Raw genomic sequence first — 7,909 nt, forward strand, 5'->3', positions numbered from 1 at the left:
CCCAGTCTCATCACCTACAGGCTGACTTCTTGCCTTCCCATCCTTCAACCCCACTCAAGGACGTAAAGCGACCCCTCCTGCTCCCTGATAGTACTGCTTGCTGGATGCTACCTCGCACTCTCACTGCCTGGCCCCTTTCTTGCTTCTCCATGACCTTGGGTGCAGCCCTGACCTCTGGACTCATTACACCCTCTTTGTCCAGGTTCAGTAAATAAGAGTCTTTTAACTTGGTACTATGGCGATAGTGTGTTAGACTTTTAACTTCCACCTAAAGAACCAGACATGCTGGTGGGAAGAAGGCTGGACTCCCGGCACCAGAATGATGTCGGGGCAGGCATGTCCCAGACACGGGTCAGATAAGTGCCTGGCAGTTTAACGTCCCACAGGAGGGGTGCCTCGTGGGTGATCAGACAATGACTCATTAGTTTGTCACCTCAGGACCTGTGCACTCCATGCATCTGTTTCCATCTGGGAAGCACAGCCGTTTCTCAGTCCCTTCCCTCGCAAAGCCCAAGTCAGCCAAGAATGCTGTCTGTTACCGTCACCTACCCATGCACCACCTCCAAGGACTTCCCAGATCAGCTTGACCCCTCTTAAGACTTCGCCCTGCATTGTACTGTGGTTCCTGGCCTTGTTGATTCTCTTTAAGGATAGTAACACTTAGCTGCTTCTCAAGTTTTGTCTGTAGATTCCCCAATTTCAGGGTTTTCTCTGGAACAGTATTTAGAATTCTGGCCACAGCTTCCTTGATGTCAGGGATCAAGCCTTCCCTTGAGGCCTCAGGCAGGTGGGAAGATAAAAAGTAAAATAAGCCTCTCTCCCAATACTTCTGTTACTGTAGAGGCAACTTTCTGAGCTGGTAGCAATGACTCAGATTCTGAGGTCCTCATTCATCTGCCACTTACCATTTCAGTTTTCCTTGAGCTCAAAAATATTGAACAGAATATACCTGGTATCAGGAAGTGACCAAAAATGAAATTGCCAACCTCCTTGACTTCAAATGAGGTGTGTTTTAGGGGCCAGTGAGACAGCTCAGCAGTACAGTTCTTGCCAAACATGTATAAGGAAGGCCCTGGCTTCAATTGCCAGCACTAAAGAGAAAGATTTTCATTTCTTTTGAAAGTCATAGACTCTCTAAGCATGGAGAATCGAACTATGGTTGCCATGTTCTGTCTGAAATGAAGTAAGCAGCTTTATGAGATGTCTTGAAAGTAAGGGGTGGGGAAGCGAACTACTTTTCCCAGAGGCTGGAAAAGGATATCCCTAAATTCAATGTTGCTTCTATGATGCCCTAGGCCTCTGTTTAGGTTGAATACCTAAAGACTCTTCAGACCAGAAGTAATTTCAGAATCTGTTTTATTTTGATGTGGTTGCACAGTTCAATGAGCTTTCTGAAGATGAAACTCAATAAGAGATGTACTTATACCTTTCCATTGTTGTTTTATTTTTGGAGACAGTGTTTCTCTGTGTAGCCCTGGCTATCCTGGAACTCATTCTGTAGATCAGGCTGGCCCCAAACTCAGAGATCCCACCTGCCTCTGCCTCCAGAGTGTTGGTATTAAAGGTGCATTTATATCTTAAACTCATCTGAAAGAAATTTTATGCAAAAAATTAAATATATTTATGCATGAACTGTTTGGTAGAGCATTAGTTGCTGTTCTTCTACAACTAATGACAAAAACTGACAACAGCAGCAGAAGGAAGGGGTTTACTTTGGCTTTCAGTTCCAGGATATCATAGTCATGACAGGAGATATATGGTGGCAGGAGGAGGAAAGGAGGAGAAAAGAGGAGAAGTCATAGGGGGGTGGAAGAGGCGGAAGATGAGGAGGAGTAACAGGAGCGTGAGAGAAAGAAGATGGGGAAAAAAGACGAGGAAGTGAAGGAAGAAAGAAGAGGAGGAAGACAGAGGAAGAAGGAGCGTCCATTTCTGATGAACAGGAGGAATTTCATTAGTGGGCATTTCAAAACCAGCTTCTTTGTTTAGTATATCACAAGAATAGAAAGTTTCCTGGTTGAGAGAATTGGCAAGTGTGACTGGAGCCCTGAACTATTGTGTTTCTGCAACTCTCTCCTGTGGTAACAGGACAGCTTTGTGTGAAGTTCAGACAGAGCAATCAAATACAAGCAGCCAGCCATTCTGAGCCCTCCCTTGGCCAGAATCCTAGTACTGCAGAGTCCTCATTCTCTGCAAGGATCAGCCACAAGTGCCATATGACCCTCTGTCACCCAACTTCTCCCAACAAAGAGTGGAATTGCAACACGCACCACATACGCTCAAGCGGGAAGAGGAAACCAGTGGATCCAGATCTTTCCCCTTCAACAGCTGTCAGCATTCTGGCTCAGGCTGCTCCAGACTCCTGTCCCATTAGAGGTTAAACAGGACAGTGTGCTCTCCAGACTTTCCAGAATATTCTTCATCCTTAGCCTTCTGGCAAGTGGCAGGAAACTGAGAAATGATCACCTAAGGGTGTCTGCTGGGTTTCTTCTTTGAGAGGCTGAGTGGGGAGCTTGTAGGTGATTTCTAGACCTCCTAAGTGTCCTTGCTTAACTTCTAGCACAGAGAACAACTGCCAGGGACTGTGAAGGCTTGTCACATCATACAGACATAACATCACCATCTGCAGATGTCTGCAAATAGGGACACCAAGTTCCTAGCTATGCAGCCAGGCATTCTCGCACCAGTTTAGCAGCTTGCAAGCGACAGGAGGGAGGCACATGGTTTCCCGTGCCATTGTAGCCTACAGAATGCAGGTATGAAGCCAAGAAACCTGACATCCAAGGTCAGACCCTCTGTCCCTGTGGATGAGTAAGTGCTTAAAGGATAAGAGACAGGGCAATGGGGAATTCATTTTCTGTACAATGTTAGGGAGGCAATGGTCCAGCAAACCCACATGATCTGGAATATACTAAAGAGGGTCCTGACAGGACATATAGTTGGCCTTTTTCACATTGGCTGCCATCAGAACTCTAGTCTAATCTATCATAGAACCCATTGAAAAACCCAGTGAGTAGTCATTTGTGGGTGGTTGGATGAATGAATGAATGAATGAATGAATGAATGAATGAATGAATAGGTGGACAAACTCTTCACATTTTTTCAATGGTTAGTGATAGAGTGAGAAAGATACAACTCAGTCTGCCATAAATGGAAAAAGGATCATTGGCTCCTGTGATAAACACCTCTGGCTTGCATGCTTTTAGACATGGCTTGATCTCATGTTTAAACTATCATGATTAATCTCCATTTCTCTCCTCTTTCCCCTCATGCTCTCTTCTTTGTATGTCTGTCACTGGCTCCCACCCCATCCACCCCTCCTGTGATGGAAGGAGGAATCCTGGAACATACTGAGGCTAAAGATACTTTGCCTGGTTTCCATGCTTATGGAGAAATTATTATTTAACAAAACAAAACAACAACTGGAAAAAAAAGACTTCCATCTTGTTAGATTGACAGTAGGAATATGGACAAGGCTGCATGCTTGAGGCTATGGAGATGGATGTTTCAGCTGAATTTTAAAACGATGGGCACTTTCTTTACATTCCCCATCTTTACCCCTCTCTTCCATGTAAGCAACCTCAGGAGGGTGAGGCTGGAGTGTCAGGAATGCGCAGAGAGGATGTGTGTAGTCAAGACAGAGACACCATTATGAAGGAGGAGGAGGAGAGGAGGAGGAGGAGGAGGGGGAGGAGGGGGAGGAGGAGGAGGAGGAGGAGGAGAGGAGAACATCACTTTGTAGACAAGAACTGCACACACAGACAGAGAAGGGCTCCTGGAATCACTGACGTGAGGAGGCCTCACAGGCAAGGTCATCTGCAGGTCTGGAAGCTGAAACTTCTGCAGGTTTCTGAGGCTGCTGTGGCTTGAAGTCCCCATCGCCTTGTTCCTCATCTGAGAGCTAGGTGACTCATCCCACCAGGGTGGCCTTCACTGAGACTGAGAACTGCAGGCCTGAGACTTGAGAAGTAGGGCATGAGCTCCTGCTGTTCCTTAGTAAATGGCTCTTGACCTGAATTGATGAGCGCCACCTGCAGGGCACGTGTGGGTCATGTTTTGGGTTTCTTTTTCAGTGTTAACAAGAAATGAAAAGAACTGAGTTCCAGCTAATGATGGTATGTACATATTTCACTGAACACCTTGCATCAGATCCAGGAAATATTTCCAAGAATGTTTTCACAAATACGTCTTCCACGGAAAAGCAGGTTTTCAAAAAACACCATTCTCAATGAAGAGCTTTTTCTTAGTACCAAGGGTCTTTGTTTTGGAGGTGATCACTCACCTGCGCCTACTCTTCTTCTCCCAGCCTGTCCGGCAGACAGTGGTGGCTATGCATGATTGATTGCAGACCCAGAAAGCAAGAGTACTGCTGAGCAGGAACCAGTGTTGGTGTGCATGCCTGCTGCCCATTTCTCTGCAGCCATGTAAGAAAGCAGCGGCTTTTCTATGCTTACCCTGTAGGGAAGGATTTCCCAGGACAAAAAAAATCTGGAGACCTTGGGACAAAGGAGATGGCTCAGTCAGGAAAGTGTTTGCTATGCAAAAATCAGAACCTGAATCAGATCCCCAGTGCCCATCTAAAAGTTGGGCAAAGAGGTATAGGTCTATATTCCTAGTGCTAGGACTGCAGAAACAGGCAGATCCCTAGAGCTCACTGATAGAGCCCACAGTGGTTGTTTCAGTGAGAGGTCTTTCCTCAAAAGGGGAGCAGGGGCTGTCTCTGGCATGAACTCAATGGCTGGCTCTCTGATCACCTCCCCCTGGGGGGTACAGCCTTGCCAGGCTACAGAGGAAGACTATGTAGCCACTCCTGATGTGACCTGATAGGCTAGGGTCAGATGGAAGGGGGGGAGGACCTTTCATATCAGTGGACTCCCAAGTGGACTCCCAGAGGGGCATAGGCGGAGAAGAGGGAGGGAGGGTGGAGTTGGGAGGAGACAAGGGAGGGGGCCACAGCCAGGATACAAAGTGAATAAATTGTAATAAATAATAAATTAAAAATAAAGGGGAGAACTGGAAGAAAACGCCAGTATCAATCGAAGGCACACATGCACACAGCCACATAAATATGTACACACACGACACGTGCACACACATGCATGCACACATACTTAAAGGGTGACAAAACAAGAAAACCCTCATGCAAATAGGAGTGAAGTAGTTACCTTGATATGAAGCCCAGAAGATGCCATTTGCCCATTTGCTCTTATCCACCCCTCCCTGGGAAGCACCTGTTGGCACTAACAAGAACCCTGATGCCACCCCCAGGAACACCATCTCCCACCCCCATCCCTGTGGTAGTGTGCTTTGAACAGAACCCCGAGGTACATATATGATAGGCATGTTTTCTATCACAGAAGTACAGCTTCAGTGCTGGCCCATTGGCATCCTAGTCCCTCTTTCCCAGTGTCTTAACTCTTAACTTCCTCCTAACATCCCTCACCAAATTACACCCACTACTGGTAGAAGTTCTGTCTAAATGAGAGCATGAAGCTCAATATCACTTCTATCCTACTTGAAACTACGGATTGACTGTGAAAATACAAATTAATGAGTAGTGCAGTTACATTTTTTTATAATTTTTATTTTTTCTTCACGATTTATTCATTGTCTATCCCAATTGAAACCCCTCCCTCAACTCCCTCAGTCCCACTCTCCCTTCCTCTTCCCTTCATCCCCTTCCCCTGGTCCACTGAGAGGGGGAGTTCTCCGCTATTGCTATCTGTTCATAGCTTGTTAAGTCTCATCAGGATTGCTTGGATCCTCTTCCTCCATGGCCTGGCAAGGCTGCATCATCAGGGGTGAGTGATCAGAGAGCAGTCAACTGAGTTCCTTTAGAGGCAGCCCCTGCTCCCCCCAATCAGAGATCTACATGGAGACTGAGCTGCCAGTTGGCCACATCTGAGCAGGGGTCTAGCAGAGCAGTTAAATATTATTATGCACCAGTGATTTCAAGGCAGTTTTATCATCAGTTCAATCAAGAATGGACACAGCTGTGTTTGGGGGCATGGAGGCCGGCGTCTTATTTATTCACGACAAGGCCTTGGCTGGCTGTACATTCAAGAGACAGATTTCCCAAGAGTCTTATTCCTGGCCAAAGGCTTCAGTTTGCTTCCAAGTTGCTCTGTAATCTGTGGATTAAAAATGCTTTCCTCTTGGAGAACATTATTTGATGTACTGTGCACAAGAGTTCTGCTGTGTTTATCACTGAACACTAACAAAGCATGGAGTGTTTACCTCCTCTGAGGAGATACGGCTTCAAGGGACAGCACAAAGAGAAAGTGGCTACAGGCCCATGTGGCTTTGCCTCACTGCGGCTTCCACAAACTTTGATTTTTATTCCTAACCATTTTGAAAATCTGCACTAGCGATCTTGGGGTGTGTACTCTGGGGGTGACTGGTGTGTCCACTCTTGTCCTCATCACTATAAGACCCAGAACTGTGAAGTTAAAAGATTTCATGTTTGTCTCTATGCTTTTGATGACAGTGGTCGGACCCCCGGAGCTTATGAACTAGACTAAGGGATGATAGATCACTATAAACACAGATGCCTTGGCCTTCCACCTACTCTGTGCCTTCCTCAGATGTTAATGAGCACAAACACAACCTGTGGATCTGGTTGAAATGCAGAGTCTGAGCCAGTGGGATGCAGCTGGCACTCTGAGGTTTTGGTCCTTTTATTTCAGGCTGAAATGTGTTTTTATTGAGGCCAAGGAGAAAAGCTTAGGCAGCAGAGTTTCTGTCTCATGAACACAAGGACCCAAGGTCCGTGCTCAAAATCCATGCACAAAAATGGTGAGTGTGTTGGCAAGTATTTCTAACCCAGCACTTAGTTCCATGGAAGCAGAGACAGGAAGATCCCTGGGGCTCCTTAACCAGAGAGCCTTGGGCCAATAGGAGACCCTGTGTCAGAGGAGCTGGACAGCGTTCCTGAGGGTGACACCTGAGGTTGTCTTCAGCTTCATGGTGCATGTAAACCTTCAGACATGTAAAAAAAAAAAAAAAAATTTTTTTTTTTAAATTTCTTTGTTCATTGTAGCTATGCATGAACAGAAATACTAGGCCAGAAATGAGATAAGAAGTAATGAGAAGACCCAAATACGATGGCTTTCATTTGAGTATGACTCAGTTAATGCCTATTATCTCTACACGTATATGTGCTTTTGTGTAGGCTGTTGTGGGTCTTACGTAGTTCACTACATTTTTTTATTATTTTCCCATTGATGACTGAGTTTCTGCAGTCATTCACTGGCCTAGGAATCTGGTCTCTGCTGTGCCTGAAAGGAAGAAAATGGCAAGAATGAATAAGCCAGCTAAGAAACAACCAGGTCCCCATTGAGGCTATGGGTTGGGGATTGTATTTTAAGCAGTGAAAGAGAAAACAAGGCAAGTGGCGAGGGTAATGGGATGGACAAGAAGGTAACAGTCAACTTTTCCATAAGCTACCACTGTATGATATACATGTTACCAGTCCTTAGGGAGCAGATCCCACAATGCCATGAGCTTCTGTTTGTTCCCCAGTTAGTCGGACAGATGGATTACTTTTCAATTTTAAAAGTAACATTTCATCTGCTTTCCTGTATCCCAAGTCCATTCATGTTGTCTTGAACTGTTTCTGTAAGCACACACACACAAACACACAAACTCTCTGAGGATTTTAATTGTAGTTATATTGAATCTGGAAGAGTCTTGACATGTTATAATATTGAACTGTCCAATTCCATAATCATGGTGTTTGCTTCCACTTACTTAGTACCTTTAGGAGTTATCCATAACATTTTATAGTTTTCAATGAAGGATTCTTTCAAGGCTTTTTAAATGCCTTTTCTAGCATCCGTTTTCTTCTTCTTCTTCTTCTTCTTCTACTTCTTCTTCTTCTTCTTCTTCTTCTTCTTCTTCTTCTTCTTCTTCT

The sequence above is a fragment of the Psammomys obesus genome, unplaced genomic scaffold, assembly GCF_907164565.1.
Source record: "Psammomys obesus unplaced genomic scaffold, mPsaObe1.curated_primary_1811, whole genome shotgun sequence".
Lineage (NCBI taxonomy): Eukaryota > Metazoa > Chordata > Mammalia > Rodentia > Muridae > Psammomys > Psammomys obesus.